The sequence below is a fragment of the Mustela erminea genome, chromosome 1 (assembly GCF_009829155.1).
Source record: "Mustela erminea isolate mMusErm1 chromosome 1, mMusErm1.Pri, whole genome shotgun sequence".
Taxonomy (NCBI): Eukaryota; Metazoa; Chordata; class Mammalia; order Carnivora; family Mustelidae; genus Mustela; species Mustela erminea.
This window is the reverse complement of record NC_045614.1, coordinates 173,166,006-173,185,593: the sequence shown is the minus strand read 5'-3', so window position 1 is coordinate 173,185,593 and position 19,588 is coordinate 173,166,006. Positions and strand designations below refer to the sequence as shown.

At 35.6% G+C, this 19,588-nt stretch overlaps 1 long non-coding RNA gene across 1 annotated transcript in view; it reads right to left on the bottom strand.

The window, feature by feature from the left end:
- Positions 1–15,510: 15,510 nt before the first annotated feature.
- LOC116595175 overlaps positions 15,511–19,588 on the bottom strand; it is a 39,671-nt gene continuing 35,593 nt past the window's right edge. Inside the window, exon 3 of the long non-coding RNA XR_004287554.1 lies at positions 15,511–15,606. This is a non-coding gene — a long non-coding RNA (uncharacterized LOC116595175). The remainder of the gene's footprint in view (positions 15,607–19,588) is intronic.

The following is a 19,588-nucleotide window of genomic DNA, read 5'->3' as shown; positions in this document are numbered from 1 at the left end:
GACCCTGAGATCATGAGCTGAGCTGAAGGCAGAGGCTTAACACACTGAGCCATCCAGGCACCCCTTGTGTTCTATTTTTATTTTTGTTTTTGTATCGGTCTAGCAAAGAGATTTATATGTTTTATTAATCTTCTTAGAAAATAGTCATAGTTTTTGAGGTATCTGGGTGGCTCAGTCCCTTAAGGATCCAACTCTTGATTTTGACCGAAGTCATAATCTCAGGGTCATAAAATCAAGCCCTGTGTCAAGCTCTGCACTCAGTGCACAGTCTGCTGGAGATTTTCTCTTTCTCTCCCCCTCCCCCCACTCACCCATGCTTGCTCTCTCTCAAATAAATATATAAAATATTTTAAAAATAATTATGGGGGTGCCTGGGTGGCTCATTTGGTTAAGCATCTGCCTTCTGTTCAGGTCATGATTTCAGAATCCTGGAATTGGCCCTGCGTGAGGCTCCTGGTTTTATGGGGAACCTAATTCTCCCTCTCCATTTCCCTCTGCCACTCCTCCTGCTTGTGCTTGCTCTCTCTCTAAAATAAGTAAAATCTCTTAAAAAAATAAATAAAAAATAATTATGGTCTTTATTTATTTTATTTTGGGGTTTTATTTCATTGACATCCTCCCATTTTAAATATTTCTTCTCTTTTGTTTACTTAAGAATTAATTGGCTTCTATTTTTCTACTTCCTTAAGTGATAATCTTGGGTCATTTTTTTTTTCTTTTTCTTTTTCTTTTTCATGATGTAGATATTTAAAACCATACATCTCCCTTTAAGGACTGCTTTATCTACTTTCCAAAACTTTTGATATATTTTTAGTAGTTCAAATTATTTTCTTATTTCCTTTGTAATATTTTTTGAACGATAGGTTACTTACAATTATCTTGCTTAATAGTCAAATGTTATAGATTTTCTAGATATTGTTATTCATGCTAAATTTTAAACCATTGTGGTCAGAAAACCTACCTTATGGGATTGGATCTTTAGATTCTATTGAAATTGATTTTATGACACAGCAGACAATCTATTTTGAAGAATTTCTTATGTGCACTTGAAAAGGATGTGTATTCTACATGTGTTTTATGTAGATTTTGTGAATTACATTATGTCAAGTTGGTTGATAGTGTTTTTCAGATATCCTATATTTTTAATGATTTTTTTTTTTGAGGGGAGTATCTTTTTTGTTAACGGTTTGTTTTGGCCAAGTTTTGCTCTTGCAGAACTGCTTTTTATAATGAAGGAACATAATAAATTTTTTCCCAAGTGCATAGAATAAATGTGAATCAGTCACAGAGTCACAGAAGGACAAAGTAGTTAGGGTTTTCTTAAAAATATGTTTTCAACAATCTTAAGATTATTTCTACTTCTTTTTGTTTTGCTCACTGATGAAATTATTCCATTCTTGGTAACCATGCAGGCATTGCCTCTTCTCTTCCATAATATGAACTTTTCTTGGAATAATCTATTCATGGCATTGACACAAGGAATTCTTACTATATTGAATCCAACAGGATATGTCATATGTGGATTTTAGTAAAGGCATATCCTGCTATTGCAAGAGAGTCATAAACTATGAATTTGAAATCACAACTATCTTAACCATGAAGAATTCTTCAACTAGTAGCAGATTTATACCCATATGTTTGGTAGAGCTTAATCAAATCTTAATAAATCAAAGTAATTCTCAGACGGTATTGATTTTCTTTTTTGACAAATCTGAAGACAAAACAAGAAATTGAAATTTAGGACAATTATAAGAGTTTTGGCTTATTCAAGGGCTTCTGTTAATTTGTTGCTTATATTCAGCACCTGGTACTGGTAGAGTATCTGGTACACTAGTCATTGTCACTCTCTGCTCCAAACCTTGTCTGGCCGATGATCTCATCCAGTGAATTCAAGGATATTGTAATTTCCAAGAGCAGATTTCCTTTGTTTTCTCTGTTCTTCAATGCTGTTCCACTATGGGGAGAGCAGAGACCATAACTGGGACTAATCTTGACTTCAATCCCAGTTTGGATCCCTGTCCTGGTCCTGGCCTTAGCTTTAAAATGAAGTTTTAATGATCCCCCTTTCACTAAACAAATGGCTCCTTAAAACTCAAGAGATTTATTTGGTTTAACTACCTACTCCTCTAGAGCAAATGGACCTTAGAAAACTGTCTTTTAAATGTCAGTATGAATTATAACTGAATTCTTTCCACCCAACAGCTAGTTGAGATGAGTTACATAAATAAACAAAAGAAAAACAAAAACCTCTGAGAGAAAAAGAAGATTTGAGTCATAATTTCAGATCAGACCTAAATTATTGGATCAAATAAAGGTTCTTGGTCTTGAGGTGCTGGTAAGAAGAGATGCTGTCAGTAGGAAATGGTGCAGAAAGAGTGAGGAAGTGCTGCCAAAGATGAATTTGATCAGCTTAATAATTCTGACTGGATCAATCCCTGTTGAATAATTTTTCAACCTGCCCCTAAGAATAAAGGAAGCAAATCTTTTTTCTTTTATCACTTAAGAGTTTCACTTAAAACTTAAAAGAGTTTTTTTTTTCCACTTAAGAGATTTTTCACTTAAGGATTTCACTATTTCTTTGTTCTGTGAGAAAGATATACATTCAGAAATGGACAAACATAAGACAACTGCTATTAAGTGATCAAGAGAATCTGAAATAAGGTCAGAGGAGTCTCCCAAAGTTTTAATATATAAAGGGGACTGGATTTTTCATTTTCTAAGGAGGAAAGTGGAATCTGATATTGGAAATCTGAATATAAGATCAAAATAGTCAATTCATTCAACATATGTTGTATGCCAAGTATAATGCTGTAGGACCTAAACAGAGATAACTATTAAAAGAAAATAATGTTTTTAGTGTTCATTTTTAAAGGTCATATAAAAATGGTTACAAATAATGGCAAAATCTTTGTATATCAAATATCTCAACATGACCTGGGATGCACTGACTTTGGAAAAATCTCATTTTATACTGTGCAAACTCAAGTAAACTCATGTGTTAAATACTAAGTATTTATAAGTATACGTATACTTTATAAGTATACGTATACTTATAAGTATAAGGACCTCGAATTTTTACTGAGTTTGACTTGATGAAAAAAAAACAAAAAACAAATTCTTCTCCAGTTTATTTTTTCTTTCTCCCAATAATGCCTAAAAAGTCAGATAAGTTTTCTCATACCAGCCATTTCACATCTACTTGAGATACATTTGATACATATTATTTTAATTATTATAATGCATATTGCTATCAAAGATACATAGAATGAAAGAATGGAAATCATTCTAAATTCATTTTTATTTCCATTCCTATTCTTACCAGGCCAAAATCCTCACTTATGTTTTAGAAACACTTGTGTTAAAAATATTACACTAAGCAAAATAAGTTGGTCGGAGAACCACAAATACTGCATGATTTCACTCAATGTAGAATTTAAAAAACAAAATAAATAATTATAGAGGGGGAAAAAAAAAGAAAGGCAAACCAAGAAACAGACTCTTAACTATAGAGAACAAACTGGGGGTTACCCGAGGGGAGGTGGTTAGGAGGATGCATTAAATAGGTGATCACCTATTTAACTTCTGCTTCTTCATGATTTTATTTATTTGGGTCCTTTCTCTTTTCTTTTTGATAAGTCTGGCCAGGGGTTTGTCAACCTTATTAGTTCTTTCAAAGAACCAGCTCCTAATTTCGTTGATTTGTTCTATTTTTTTTTTGGTTTCTATTTCATTGATTTCTGCTCTGATCTTTATGATTTCTCTTCTCCTACTGGGTTTAGGGTTTCTTTCTTGTTCTTTCTCCAGCTCCTTTAGGTGGAGGGTTAGGCTGTGTATTTGAGGCCTTTCTTGTTTCTTGAGAAAGGCTTGTATCGCTATATATTTTCCTCTCAGGACTGCCTTTGTTGTGGCCCACAGATTTTGAACCATTGTGTTTTCATTATCATTTGTTTCCATGAATTTTTTCAATTCTTCTTTAATTTCCTGGTTGACTCATTCATTTTTTAGAAGGATGCTGTTTAGTCTCCATGTATTTGGGTTCTTTCCAAATTTCCTATTGTGATTGAGTTCTATCTTCAGAGCACTGTGGTCTGAAAATATGCAGGGAATGATCCCAATCTTTTGATACCAGTTGAGACCTGACTTATGACCCAGGATGTGGTCTATTCTGGAGAATGTTCCATGTGCACTAGAGAAGAATGTATATTCTGTTGCTTTGGGATGGAATGTTCTGAATATATCTGTGATGTCCATCAGGTCCAGTGTGTCATTTAAGGCCTTTATTTCCTTGTTGATCTTTTGCTTAGATGATCTGTCCATTTCAGTGGGGGGGAGTATTAAACTCCCCTACTATTATTGTATTATTGTCAATGTATTTCTTTGATTTTGTTATTAATTGGTTTATATAGTTGGCTGCTCCCATGTTAGGGGCATAGATATTTAAAATTGTTAGATCTTCTTGTTGGACAGACCCTTTGAGTATGATATAGTGTCCTTCCTCATCTCTTATTATCGTCTTTGGCTTAAAATCTAATTGATCTGATATAAGGATTGCCACCCCAGCTTTCTTTTGATGTCCACTAGCATGGTAAATTGTTTTCCACCCCCTCACTTTAAATCTGGAGGTGTCTTCGGGTCTAAAATGAGTTTCTGGTAGGCAGTATATTGATGGGTTTTGTTTTTTTATCCATTCTGATACCCTGTGTCTTTTGATTGGGGCATTTAGCCCATTAACATTCAGGGTAACTATTGAGAGATATGAATTCAATGCCACTGTATTGCTTGTAAGGTGACTGTTACTGTATATTGTTTCTGTTCCTTTCTGATCTATTACTTTTAGGGTCTCTCTTTGCTTAGAGGACCCCTTTCAATATTTCCTCTAGAGCTGGTTTGGTGTTTGCAAATTCTTTCAGTTTTTGTTTGTCCTGGAAGCTTTTAATCTCTCCTTCTATTTTCAATGATAGCTTAGCTGGATATATTATTCTTGGCTGCATGTTTTTCTCGTTTAGTGCTCTAAATATATCATGCCAGTTCTTCCTGGCCTGCCAGGTCTCTGTGGATAGGTCCGCTGCCAATCTAATGTTTTTACCCTTGTATGTTACAGACTTCTTTTCCAGGGCTGCTTTCAGGATTTTCTCTTTGTCGCTAAGACTTGTAAATTTTACTATCAGGTGACGAGGTGTGGACCTATTTTTATTGATTTTGAGGGGCATTCTTAGCATCTCCTGGATTTTGATGTTTGTTCCCTTTGCCATATTAGGTAAATTCTCTACAATAATACTCTACAATATACCTTCTGATCTCCTCTCTCTTTCTTCTTCTTCTGGAATCCCAATTATTCTAATGTTGTGTCGTCTTACGGTGTCACTTATCTCTCGAATTCTCTCCTCATGGTCCAGTATTTGTTTGTCTCTCTTTTGCTTAGCTTCTTTATTCTATGTCATTTGGTCTTCTATGTCACTAATTCTTTCTTCTGTCTCATTTATCCTAGCAGTAAGAGCTTCCATTTTTTACTGCAACTCATTAATAGCTTTTTTTATTTCAACTGGGTTAGATTTTAGTTCTTTATTTCTCCAGAAAGGGCTTTTATCTCTCCGGAGAGTGTTTCTCTAATATCTTCTATGCTTTTTTCGAGCCCAGCTGGAACCTTGAGAATCGTCATTCTGAACTCTAGATCTGTCATATTACCAATGTCTGTATTGATTAGGTCCCCAGACTTTGGTACTGCCTCTTGCTCTTTTTTTGTGGTGAGTTTTTCCGCCTTGTCACTTTGTCCAGATAAGATTTGCTTTCTCCTCCTCTGGAATTCTGCTGTTTTTTTTGGTGAGTGAAGCTGCTCTTATCTGGGGTTCTTGTTGATCTTCTGGGGGAGGCGCCTGTTGTAGTGATTTTCAAGTGTCTTTGCCTCAGGCGGAATTGCACCGCTCTCACCAGGGGCTGGGCTAAATAAACCGCTGGGGTTTGCTTTTGAAAGCTTTTGTTTCGGGAGCATTTTTCGTAGAGTTCCGGAGGACGGGAATGAAGATGGCCGCCTCCCAATCTCCGGCCTGGAGAAGCCGAGAGCTCGGGGTCCCGCTCCTCAGTGCGCCCTCAGAGAAAAACGCCCAACTGTCTCCGACTCCCTGGCCTCTGGCTGCACTTGGGAGAAAGCACTCAATTGCTCGCACTTGGAGAAAAGTGACCGGTTGCTTCTGTGTCCGTGGCCTCTGGCCACACTCCGAGCTCACCCATCCTGCGACTGGTTCAAGGTAAGTCTGAGTTGAGAGCTCATTCCTCGGCTTTGTCACTATTGCTGGCTTCTCCATTCTAATACCTGTGAGCTCTGCGACACTCAGACACCCCCAGACCTTCTGTGATTTCGCGGGACCTGGCGTTATGCTGCCCCTTGCATGGGCTTCCCCCCGGTGTCCCTCCGTGGAGCAGACTTTTAAAAGTCCTGATTTTGTGCTCCATTTCTCTGCTGTTTGCCGGGAGCTGGCCCCTCCCCCCGCGGTGTATCTTCCCATCACTTTGGCTTCACTTCTCCTCAGGTCCTACCTTTCAGAAAGTAATCGATTTTCTGTTTCTAGAATTGTTGCTCTTCTTCTCTTCAATTTCCCGTTGGATTTGTAGGTGTTCACAATGGTTAGATAAGCTATCTAGCTGATCTCCTGCTACCTGATGTCGTCTCAGCCTGCTACTTCTCTGCCATCTTGACTCCTAGAATCCCAACAATGCCTTCAGGGAACCGAAGCAGCGAAGCACAGTCATAACACAGCTTAACTTCCGCTTCTTAATCCCCATTTCCTATTTAACGCATCCTCCCACCCACCTCCCCTTGGATAAGAGTTTTCTCTATAGCTAACTCTTAATTTATATTCTTTGTCAAACATAAGGTTTTTGAAGTGCCTGGGTAGCTCAGTACCTGGGTTTGTATTCTTTGTCAAACATAAGGTTTTTGAAGTACCTGGGTAGCTCATGACCCTGCCTTCAGCTAGGGTCATGATCCCAGGGTCCCTACCCCTGCTCAGTGGGGAGCCTGCTTCTCCCACTCCCTCTGCTGCTCTCCTTGCTTGTGCTTTCTTGTGTTCTCTTTCTGTCAAATAAATAAATAAAGTCTTAAAAAAATAAGTTTGTTGTAGAACACTAATAGTAATATTTCAGAAGACTTTGGTTATTTATACTTCGGTTATTTATACTTCAAAATATAATCAATTACATCAGTAAAAAATTTTTAGAAGAATATAAAGTAAAATATAAATATGAATTAGACTTGAGGGCAAAAGAGTAAGCTATTCACATTAAATGATTCTTTTTCAAATAGAATAATTGTTAATAAAACCAGAAGTAATTTTTAGTTATTGTGTTTATGAGTTTTTAGCAAAAATCAGTTAGTTAATTTACAAATTTTTGTGGATTTTAAACTTTGTGTCCAGTTTTAAGTACTCAAGATCTAACAAGATTGCCTATTACTATTCTACCTTCCAATGCATGCAGACCTCATTAAATTATCTTGGTACATTTTCAAACTGGGCTTGGATGTCTCCTTAGAATCTTTTCAAAGAGCTTAAGGTATTTTTCCGATTTGATTAGAATGGTCATACAAGATGAAATCCATTGTCATCCCTCATTTAGATTAGAGAAATGTAGCAATCATGTTATCAAAAATAAGAACATTGGTAAGGTCTGGATAAATGTGGTATCATAATCTAATTCATCTCAAGACATTTGAGGAACTATCTGGGAAAACAGAAAGAGAATATAAACCAAAAATTAAAAAATTAGGGATGAGTTGTACATAGGAAAGAAATCAAGCCCAACAAGAATGCCATAAGAAACAAACTGTATTGTATCTTATTATTCTAAGAACATTAAGAATATTAAATGGTTTTTCAAAAAAATTAAAACAAGACTGGAAAAGGGTGTACCTTGGTATAAGTAAAAGGATAGTTGGAAGAAAGGCAGGAAGGGATAAGGGTGTCCCTGTCCTAAGAGGAAACCACCCTTAAAAGGATTTTATACCACCCTAGAGGGATCCCTCCACCCTTTTCCACATGATAGCTAGATGACAAAAACCTGATTGAATGACAGGGTCATGGAGGGTTAAAGTAGATTTTAATGAACTGTTATTACCTGTGGGTGTGTCAATTTAGTAACACATAGAATATAACTTCAGTAGATTAAGTCTTTTGTATTAGCAGTAATAACCTGCAAAAATAAATCTTCATTCAAATTAGTATTCTTAAATGTCATTTAAAATATCTTCAGAGACTTTAAATCATGATCTAGCATACAATTTAATTATATGTAGCATATAAAGGGCATCCTTATAATTTTTCAGTGTTTCCATTAAGGACAAAAAGAAAAGTTGGATAATATTTAAAGTAACTGTTTAAAAGCATCAAGAGATCTGCTGAAAAATGACATTAGGTGTGGCTAAGATTCCTGGGAAGAAGGAACTATGGAGAGATAAATGATAGTCTCTAACAGCTTTTTCTGATGGAGCCCCATTTCAATCTGGGTGTGACAGGAGATTGAGAATCTGAGCTTTGCCCTGGCAGAAAGTTGCTACTAAAGAACAGAAACTTGCAGAATCTTTATAGTCTCATACTAGAGTGACAATTTTAAATGCTTGAAGGATATTTTGCACTCAGTTTTGCCCTCATAACATTTGCTGATTTCTGAAGCTTCATGGAGAAAGAGCCAAAGGAGCTAAAACAAAACACTTGTGAAAAGCACAGCGGAGATTTGGGGATACTCATGGCCCAAAGAGACAATTATTTGCATTAAGAACCCACTGTGGAAGGGGATCTAGTGAGAATAGTCTCAAGTGATCAGACTCTCAGTTGAAAACACCAGAAAGCATTGTCCAGTTAACAGGGCATTCTTAAATGGGCTATGCACAATTAACATAGGCAGATTTAGTTTTACCACAATTGCATCCAGTATCCACCAAATTTGATCCTCTTTGGAGTAAAGTGATTAGTTCCTACTCTATCTGCCTAACAGAGGAAATGGTAAATTTTTTCTGAAAGAAAAAAGCATCATCTGAAACCTCTATAACTTGCTATATATGATGTTTGGAAATCAGTAAAAAATTCTTGGTATGTACAGATAGAGGGCCTTATAACCAAAACCAAGAGAATAGATAGATGACAGAAATAGACACAGGTGATCCAGATATCAGAGTTCACTGACATGAACTCCCAAACACCTATGATTAATACATTCAGGAACAGAAAAGAAAATGGAGAAATAGATGAAGATATGGAAAATTTCCTCAGAGATATAGAATAAATAAAAAGAAAAAATTCTAGAAATAAAAAATAAATAAAGTTTAGGTTAAATCAACAACAATCAGGTTAGATAAAGCGAAAGAGCATGATTAATAAATTGAAAACAGGTCAATAAAAATATACAGATTGAAGAACAAAGAACAAGAATGAATAAATACAAAAAAACCCCAAAATATATATGGACATAATGAAAAAGTATAACATAATTTATTATTGAATTTCCAGAAGGAGACAATGGGACAGAGATAATATTTGAAGGGATAATGGCTCACAGTTTTCCAAAACTAATGAAATCCATTAATCTACATATTTCAGAAGTTCAGTAAACTTTGAGAGATAATCCAAAGTAAGCCATATTTAAATGCATTATAATAAAATTGCTGAATAACCAACTCAACGAAAAAAAATTTAAAACCTCATTTAACCCCCAACTTGATCCTGCTTTAAAACAAGGGAAAAATTATTGGCCTCTGGAGAAGGGGCAAGTGACTTTCTCATTCACCTCATCCCAGGAAAGGTGATACTGGGGGAAGGGCCAAAAATGTGCTGTGCCCATTAACACTCTGCACTGATAATAGTCAAAAGAGATCTGCTTCTGGTGGAGGGCAGAATACCCAGTTCTTCCCAGAATCCTTTATTGATATAAAGCCAGGTATGCAGCCAGGCAGGAAGAAGCAAAGAATGAATCACACCCAAGGTCTCTCATGATGGCCTGAGAGAGAAGATGCTTTCCTATTTCCTGGCATAGTATAACTTACCTACAGGTCCACTCTTTTTATTTTCATCTTTAGTATTCAATGAAAAATTATGAGATAAACAAGCATAAAAATTATGCTTCATTTTTAAAGAATAAAATAGTCAACAGAACCAAACATAAAGATGACCTGGATGTTGGAACTATCAGATAAGGACTTAAAAAATAATTCTTTAATATGTTAAAAGATATAGTGGAAAAAGTGAATGAAAGGCATAAAAAGGTAAGAAAATACCAGCAGAGAGATGGAAATGAACAAAAACACAGGAAATAACAAATGTTGGTGAGGATATGGAGAATCCCCCTTGTGCACTGTTAGTAGGAATGCAAAATTGGTGTAACCACTGTGGAAAATAGTATAGAGGTTCCTCAAAAAATTAAAAATAGAAATACCATATGATCCAGTAATTCCATTAATGGGTATTTACCCAGAGAAAACAAAAACACTAATTCAAAAATATTATATACAACCCTATGCTTATTGCAGCATTATTTACAATAGGCAAAATATATAAGTAACCCAAATGTCCGTGGAAGATTGGATGAATAAAGATGTGGTATATAACATATAATGCAATATTACTTAGCCATAAAAAATAATGATATCTTGACATTTGCAAAAACATAGATGAACCTAAAGTGTACATTAAAGGAAATAAGTCAGTTGGACACAAATACCATATGATTTCACTCACATATAGAATTTAAGAAGCAAACAAAGGAAAAAAGAAAGAATAAAACAAACAAATGGACTCAAATACAGAGAAAAAACTAGTGGCTACCAGAGGGGAGATAAGCGGGGTGATGGGTGAAATAAATGTGGGGGATTGGGAGTATGCTTATATATATATATATATTTTTTGGGGGATTGGGAGTATGCTTATATATATATTTTTTTGGGGGGGGAGTATGCTTATATTGATGAGCACTAAGAAATATGGAGAATTGTTGAATTGTTATATTGCACATCTGATACTAATATAACACTGTATATTAATTATACTTGAATACAAAAGAAATTAACATTTGTCTCAATAATGTCCATTTAATCAAAATAGCAAAAAAAATGTATACATGTTTTTTAAACTCATTTGATCATAGAAACTTTTCAATCTCATAACAGTAGCTTAGAAAATGTATTTTGCAGAATCCACTTTGTAAAATATTGCTCTGGTTTTACAGTATAAAAATGGATGTTTTTTTTTTTCAGGAACACAATATATGCAATATTGGATTTGACTTCTTAGAAAAGTCTGGGTTTACTAAGTGAATAACATTGTTGGTTACTCAAATTATAGAAGAAATTTCAATTTTCATTCTTTCAGATTAAGTTATAATTTCTTTTAGATAATTTAATTTATAAAACCATTGGCTTCAGAAACATATTTTTCAAGAATAAATATAGTGCTGTAAATTGTTGTCATTCAGTAAATTGCAGATTTCTGAGCAAGAACATCCATAGAACCTATGTTCTATAACATAATACCACATATATTCTCCAAAACTGTCTAGTTAATACTGTTACTGGGAATATACTTCAAATTTAATTTTGAGGTGCTACTATATGCAGAGTTAAATATGAAATAAAAGCACACATAAACCCTGTGTTTTGTACCTTTTAAATTTAACCCAAGCCTTTACATTATCTGAAGACCATTAGTAGATCCAGACTACATATTAAAAGTAATTATCATAAAACCTACAAATGTTTATGGAAATCTTTCTAGCTTATAAAATTATTTTGTTACTCACAAACACATATAAATAGGTCTAGTATTAATATTCTTATTTTACATTTTAGAAAACTGAGATTCAATATCCTTTACCTTTTGCCTGCACCACTACCTTTCACCCTACCTGATTACTTGAGCTCTCTCCTTACTTTACCTCTTGGCAATATAGGACATTGTTAACTATGTTCTGTTTCCCAAAACTCTTCCCCAAACATTTATGAACCATATACAAAAAAAGTTAGGTGTCTAATGATAAGACTGTTAATTCAGTGAAGAGACAGGTAACAAAATGAGAACAATAAAGGATTAATATATAGGCAACACAGGGAACACTAGTCAATCAATAAGAAAAAGACATCGATCTCAAAAGAAAAATGAGTACAAGATGTACAGGAAATTTTTCGAAAGAGAAAATACAAGAGGCTAACAACTCGTAAAGAAATAATCCAATTCATTATTAGTAGAAGAATTGTAACTCCCCCCCCACCCCGCCAAATTTTCACATAAGTGAATGTGTAACTGGATTATCTTTGAAACATTATTAGAGTGGTAGAAAGTGAAAAGCAATCTATGTGACTTTGAGCGGAGCAATGGAAACATACCACTAAAAAATACAGTCAATAAGTAAAATAATGGTTAGATACATATGGCAACAGAATTTAATCTCAAAATAAACAAAATCCAAAATATAGTATTTATATGAATTACAAATATATGCTCATAAAATAATATCTCATATTTTGCAAGACAATAAAGAAGCAAAAATATACATGTGAAACAATTTGGATGATTGCCTCTGGTAGGAAGGAAAAAGGCAGTAGACTATGCAGATTAAGAAAAACAATGGGTGAGAGTGGGCATCCTTGTCTTGTTCCTGATCTCAACGGGAAGGTTGCAAGCTTTTTCTCATTGAGGATGTTATTTGCTATGGGTCTTTCATAGATAGATTTTATGAAGTTCAGGAATGTTCCCTCTATCCCTATACTTTGAAGCGTTTTAATCAGGAACAGATGCTGGATTTTGTCAAATGCTTTTTCTGCTTGTTCAACATAGTATTAGAAGTCCTAGCAACACCAATCAGACAACAAAGAGAAATAAAAGGTATCCAAATTGGCAATGAAGAAGTCAAACTCTCTCTCTTCGCAGATGACATGATTCTTTGTATGGAAAACCCAAGAGACTCCACCCCCAAACTACTAGAACAGCAATTCAGCAACGTAGTAGGATACAAAGTCAATGTACAGAAATCAGTGGCTTTCTTATACACTAACAACGAAAATACAGAAAGGGAAATTAGAGAATCGATTCCATTTACTATAGCACCAAAAACCATAAGATACCTGGGAATATACTTAACCAAAGAGGTAAAGGATCTGTACTCGAGGAACTACAGAACATAATTTCAACTGTGGAGGAACTTCAATTTTATGAAAGAAATTGAAGAAGACACAAAAAGATGGAAGACCATTCCATGCTCTTGGATCGGAAGAATAAACATTGTTAAAATGTCTATACTGCCTAGAGCAATCTATACTTTTAATGCCATTCTGATCAAAATTCCACCGGTATTCTCCAAAGAGCTGGAGCAAATAATCCAAAAATTTGTATGGAATCAGAAGAGACCCCAAATCGTTAAGGAAATGTTGAAAAACAAAAATAAAACTGGGGACATCACGTTACCTGATTTCAAGCTTTATTACAAAGCTGTGATCACCAAGACAGCATGGTACTGGCATAAAAACAGACACATAGACCAGTGGAACAGAGTAGAGAGCCCAGATATGGACCCTCAAGTCTAAGGTCAAATAATTTTCGACAAAACAGGAAAAAATATACAGTGGAAAAAAGACAGTCTCTTCAGTAAATGGTGCTGGGAAAACTGGGCAGCTATATCTAGAAGAATGAAACTTAACCAGTCTCTTACACCATACACAAAGATAAACTCAAAATGGATAAAAGACCTCAATGTGAGACAGGAATCCATCAGAATCCTAGAGGAGAACATAGGCAGTAATCTCTTCGATATCAGCCACAACAACTTCTTTCAAGAAATGTCTCCAAAGGCAAAGGAAACAAAAGCGAAAATAAACTTTTGGGACTTCATCAAAATCAAAACCTTCTGCACAGCAAAGGAAACAGTCAACAAAACAAAGAGGCAACCCACAGAATGGGAGAAGATATTTGCAAATGACAGTACAGACAAAAGGTTTGATATCCAGGATCTATAAAGAACTCCTCAAACTCAACACACACAAAACAGACAATCATATAAAAAAATGGACAGAAGATATGAACAGACACATCTCCAATGAAGACATACAAATGGCTATCAGACACATGAAAAAATGTTCATCATCATTAGACATCAGGGAGATTCAAATTAAAACCACATTGAGAGGGGCACCTGGGTGGCTCAGTGGGTTAAAGCCTCTGCCTTCAGCTCAGGTCATGATCCCAGGGTCCTGGGATCGAGCCCCGCATCGGGCTGTCTGCTCCACGGAGAGCCTGCTTCCTCCTCTCTCTCTCTCTGCCTGCCTCTCTGCCTGCTTGTGATCTCTGTCTGTCAAATAAATAAATAAAAATCGTAAAAAAAAAAAAAAACCACATTGAGATATCACCTTACACCAGTTAGAATGGCCAAAATTAACAAGACAGGAAACAACATGTGTTGGAGGGGATGTGGAGAAAGGGGAACCCTCTTACACTGTTGGTGGGAATGCAAGCTGGTGCAGCCTCTTGGAGAACAGTGTGGAGATTCCTCAAGAAATTAAAAATAGAGCTCCCCTATGACCCTGCAATTGCACTACTGGGTATTTACCCCAAAGATACAGATGTCGTGAAAAGAAGGGCCATCTGTACCCCAATGTTTATAGCACCAATGGCCATGGTCGCCAAACTGTGGAAAGAACCAAGATGCCCTTCAGCGGACGAATGGATAAGGAAGATATGGCCCATACACACTATGGAGTATTATACCTCCATCAGAAAGGATGAATACCCAACTTTTGTAGCAACATGGATGGGATTGGAAGAGATTATGCTGAGTGAAATAAGTCAAGCAGAGAGAGTCAATTATCATATGGTTTCACTTATTTGTGGAGCATAGCAAATAGCATGGAGAACATGGGGAGTTAGAGAGGAGAAGAGAGTTGGGAGAAATTGGAAGGGGAGGTGAACCATGAGAGACTATGGACTCTGAAAAACAATCTGAGGGGTTTGACGTGGCGGGGGTTGGGAGGTTGGGGTACCAGGCGGTGGGTATTATAGAGGGCACGGATTGCATGGAGCACTGGGTGTGGTGAAAAAATAATAAATACTGTTATGCTGAAAATAAATTTAAAAAAAAGGAAAAAGAAAAATAATGGGGAAAAATAAATGAAAGAAACACTCTCTTCCTTCCCTGTCTTCAATCTATCTACTTCTCTCCATCACCACTAATTGAAATCCACCTTAGTTCATTCCGAGTTTCCTCCATTTTCTTTTACTTTCCTCCTCTACTTTTCCACCTTGGACACAAAGATCTTTAATACATTAAATGCTTATTAAAAAATTAAAAAATTAAAAAAAATTCAAATCTCTTCATTTTACTCCCTTTCAAAAACTCTTCAAAAGTTTCCTTTAGTTGTCTGGGTAAAGATCAAATCCTTTAATCAGAACCCTACAGTTCTAACTTCATGTTGGGCATTCTTTTTCTTGAAAATGGTAATACTTTTATGTCAAGACCTCTGTCTAGAATATTCTTCTTTGTCTCCTCAATTAACTTACATTCATCTTCCACATCTCCACTCAGAGCTGTTTCTTAACAACTGATTAGATCTCTTCTTTTTGCTGTGCTCTCAAGAGCACCCTGAAATTATTATTTATATCATATCACAGATGCAATTACATCTGGAAATTATTTCAATAATTTCTATTTCTACCAATATTTTTAAGTTCCTTGTAGGTAGGGGCCCTATTTATTTTGCTGACCATAGTCAAAGAACTCCAGGTGCCTGGGTGGCTTAATAGGTTAAGCATCTTTCTTCCACTCAGGTCATGATCCCAGTGTTCTGGGATTGAACCCCATGTCATTGGGGTCCATGTTTAGTGGGGAGTCTGCTTTTCCCTTTTTCTCTGCCCACCCCACCCCACCCCCACACATGCATACACATACATACTCTCTTTCTCTCTCAAATAAATAAATAAAATCTTAAAAAAAAAAAGAAAAGAACAAAGAGAACTTGACAAAGTGTGAGGCACATAGTTGGCCCCTGGTAATTATTTGTTAAACAAATGATTAAATGTAAGAATTCCTGTTTTAAGGAAAATATTGGACACTTATTTTCATAATTTAAAAATGAAAGATTTTTAGAAGGAAATTTAGAATAATAATGATAAATAGGCTATGAATCAGAGAAAGAGATGTTCAAAAGTAAAAAAAAAAAAAAAGAAAGAAGAAAAAGCAAAATGAAGACACATATATAATATCAATTAAGTGATTATCATAGTTGTGTGAAAAATGAGCATCACATGTCTGTTTTATATTTCTCCATTCAGAATCTGCCTATAATTTTATAGCTGTTGAAAATACATTTCTAAATTGTATTCTAAATGACAGCCTTTAAACAATAATATTTCCTCTGAAACAAAGCCAGGAGATTTTACATCATAGATGTCCATGTACCGAAAGAATCCATTGTGCAGAAACTAATTCCAAAGCATTCCCTTTTATAATTTGCTTACGCATTTCCTTATGTAAATTAAAGTGAAGACAGTCTAACATAAGGGAAGGAGAATGTTGCCACATTTTTCAAGTATACAACATCTGTTTTTTTAATTCTGTGCCATTTCAACTAGCCTAAAGAAAACCTCAGGGAGAAAACTATAAATGGTATACCCCATGCACACACACTTATAATGACCAGCACACATGGAAGCTGTAAATTTAAGAAGAAAATCAATGTTTCCTATTGAAACTAGTATAGTTGTAGAGAGGAAGCCTCCAAAACAGGAAATTTGTTATTCAGAAGCCAGCGTTAATCAGCCTAGATATGTTTTTAGGATAAAATAAAATCTGATCAGGGCTTAGGTGCCGGGTGCTTTACAAATACTATGCCACTTAATCTTCACCTCAAGCACTGTGAGGCATACTTAAATGCCAACATTTACAGAAGAAACTGCGACTGAGACTCAATTACCTGAGGTAGACTCAGACAACCATGGGGTGGGACTTGAACTCAAGCAGAACTCCAAAGTCTTCATGTTTTCCAGGCTTGTTTTAAAGAGCCCTTCATTCTTCTTTAAATCTAAATCTTTCTCGACCAGTGACTATATCTCTAGAGCTCTTCTTAAAATTTTACCTCTACTACCAGTTTGCCTCTGTCAATTTTGAACCCCTTCACAGTAGTTACTATGATGGGCATCAGAAAAGTAGGGACCTATTTTTCATCTAATTAGAGAGTAACTTGGGACTAATTTCTATTTTGCATCTAGTTCTCTTTCTCTTTTCCTCTTGTGGGTCACAGGATGCCTTGGACAAGCATTTACCATGAGTACTAACAGTTTGACATAGGAGGAGCTAAAAAATAATATAATAAATGACACTCCATCATTTCCAAATTTCTCATGCATACTTTAACTTATTTGAGAATGCTTTTTAGGTATATTGGATGTTAATGTTTTCTAAATGAAATTAAACCAACAAAATATCCCCCCGATCAGAAGTGTGCCTCATTAATTAAAGATCACAATGAAGGGGCAAATTCCCAAGCTAATCCTAAATAGATCTCTTCTGCTCAATACCTGGGTGTATTATTTCCCTACTACATAAACCAAAGAAAAGATTTCTTTTCCAAAGTAGAAACTAATCCTCTCATATTCATGGGCTTTTCTCATTCTGCACCTTTTAAAGCTTGGGATTCTAACACTTGTTAATTTAAATAATCTTCAGGAAATTGCTTAACTTCACTTCAGTGTGCCCATCTACAAGAAAAGCTGTAGTAATACATAATACATAATGAGATTATCTTCAAGAATTAAGTACTTTTAAAGTTTTTAAAAAAAATTCTGTTTGTTTTTCTCTCTTGTCTCACTTGTCTAAGTTCTCATCAGTGCTTGCTGTTTCCCTGATTCTCTTTCCTTCTGTAATTTATTTATCCACTAATATCCTCTAATCTTGAACTTAGTCTGAGTTATTTCTCTCAAACCTCAAAGCTTTTTCTAAATGGAGTGTTTATCAACCTCCCGTTTCTCCCCCTTACTGTAGAGTAGCCTGGAACTTTATATCAAGACTAATTTTTTAAAGTGGATAGGTTGTGGTTATGTAACTCATCTGGAACTTGAGTGTGTCAACAACCTTCATTAAATTCATATGTCCTGTAGTGAAAGGGTAGAACATAGTTATTTCCCCTCTCAACATTTCTGTAGAAAAGCAGCATGTCTGCATTGAATTAGATTCCAATGTCTCTGTCTCTAGCCAAGCTGGAGGTATTTACAAATCCACCATGACTTTTGAGAGATGGGGTGGCTTGTTACAAGGCTTACTTCCAGTCAACTTGATATTTGGGTATGTGCTATACAAATTATAATAATAAGCAGATCTAGGAAAATAATTAAGGGAAAGATAATACTCATATGGTCATAAGAAATTACTATTATCATAGTCAGTAGGGTAGAATGGCATGCTGTTTAGGCTTAATGGTAATATCAGTGGCATTGCAGTGGTTTTAAAAGATGGTTCCAAAGTTTTCTTGACACTCTTTCATCAAGGGTCTACGTCTCTTTCCTTTAAATCAGGGCTCTGTGGCCACTTGAACAATAGAATATGTCAGAAGTCATAGTGTGCAATTTTCCAGCCCCAGGCCACAAAAAATTGGTAACTTCCATGGCCTGTCTCTTGATATACATGCACTGAGGAAGCCCAATCCTAAGGGTTCATGCAAGAACCCTTAGGAATAGATAAATGAAGGTTCTGGCCCACATTTCTGTGGAGTTCCAAGTGAAAGTCAGCGCCAACTTACTGGTCATAAGGAGTCATCCTACAAGTGGGTCATCCAGGTTCCAACAGATGCCTTGTGGAGCAAAGATGAGTGGAGCAAGCCTTGCAAAATTTATGAGCAAAAATTTACATTTTTGCATTTATGAGCAAAATAAATTATTGATATTATTTGAGCTATTAAGTTTTGGAAGATTTGTTAGGCATCAAAAGATAACTGGAATAAACACGTATTCAAAGGTCGTCAGTATTTCTTGATTAAGATTGAGTTGTAATGTCACATGATAGGTCTGTGTCCTCTATGCTCCCTACACCCAGACTCTTGAGATGTCCTACCTAACATCTCAGTGATTCTGCCATATATAGAGATGCATACATACACATTCAATCCTCATTATCCATGGATTCTGCATTTGCAGATCTGTCTACTCACTAAAATTTATTTGTAAACCCTAAACCAATAGTCACAACACTGTAACAGTCATTGGTGGATATACATGTGATATGCACTCCCAACTGAGTCTGAACAAGTTAACACTGCCTTTTTGTTTCAGTTCTCCTACTATAAACAAGGGTCTTCTCAATGGTCAATGCAGTGTCACATTTCTTATAATTTTGTGCTTTTTGTTGGTGATTTGTTGTCTAAAATGACCTCTAAGCATCATGGTGATGTGTCTCAAAGTGCAAGAATACCGTGATGTGCCTTATGGGGAAAATATGTTGTTAGGTAATCTCTGTGCAAGCATAACTGGTAGTACAATTGGCTTGAATTCAATGTTAATGAAACAGAAATACATAATAAATGTTTTTAAGCATAAACACCTATTAAACAAGTTTATGTACTGACTGGTTGATG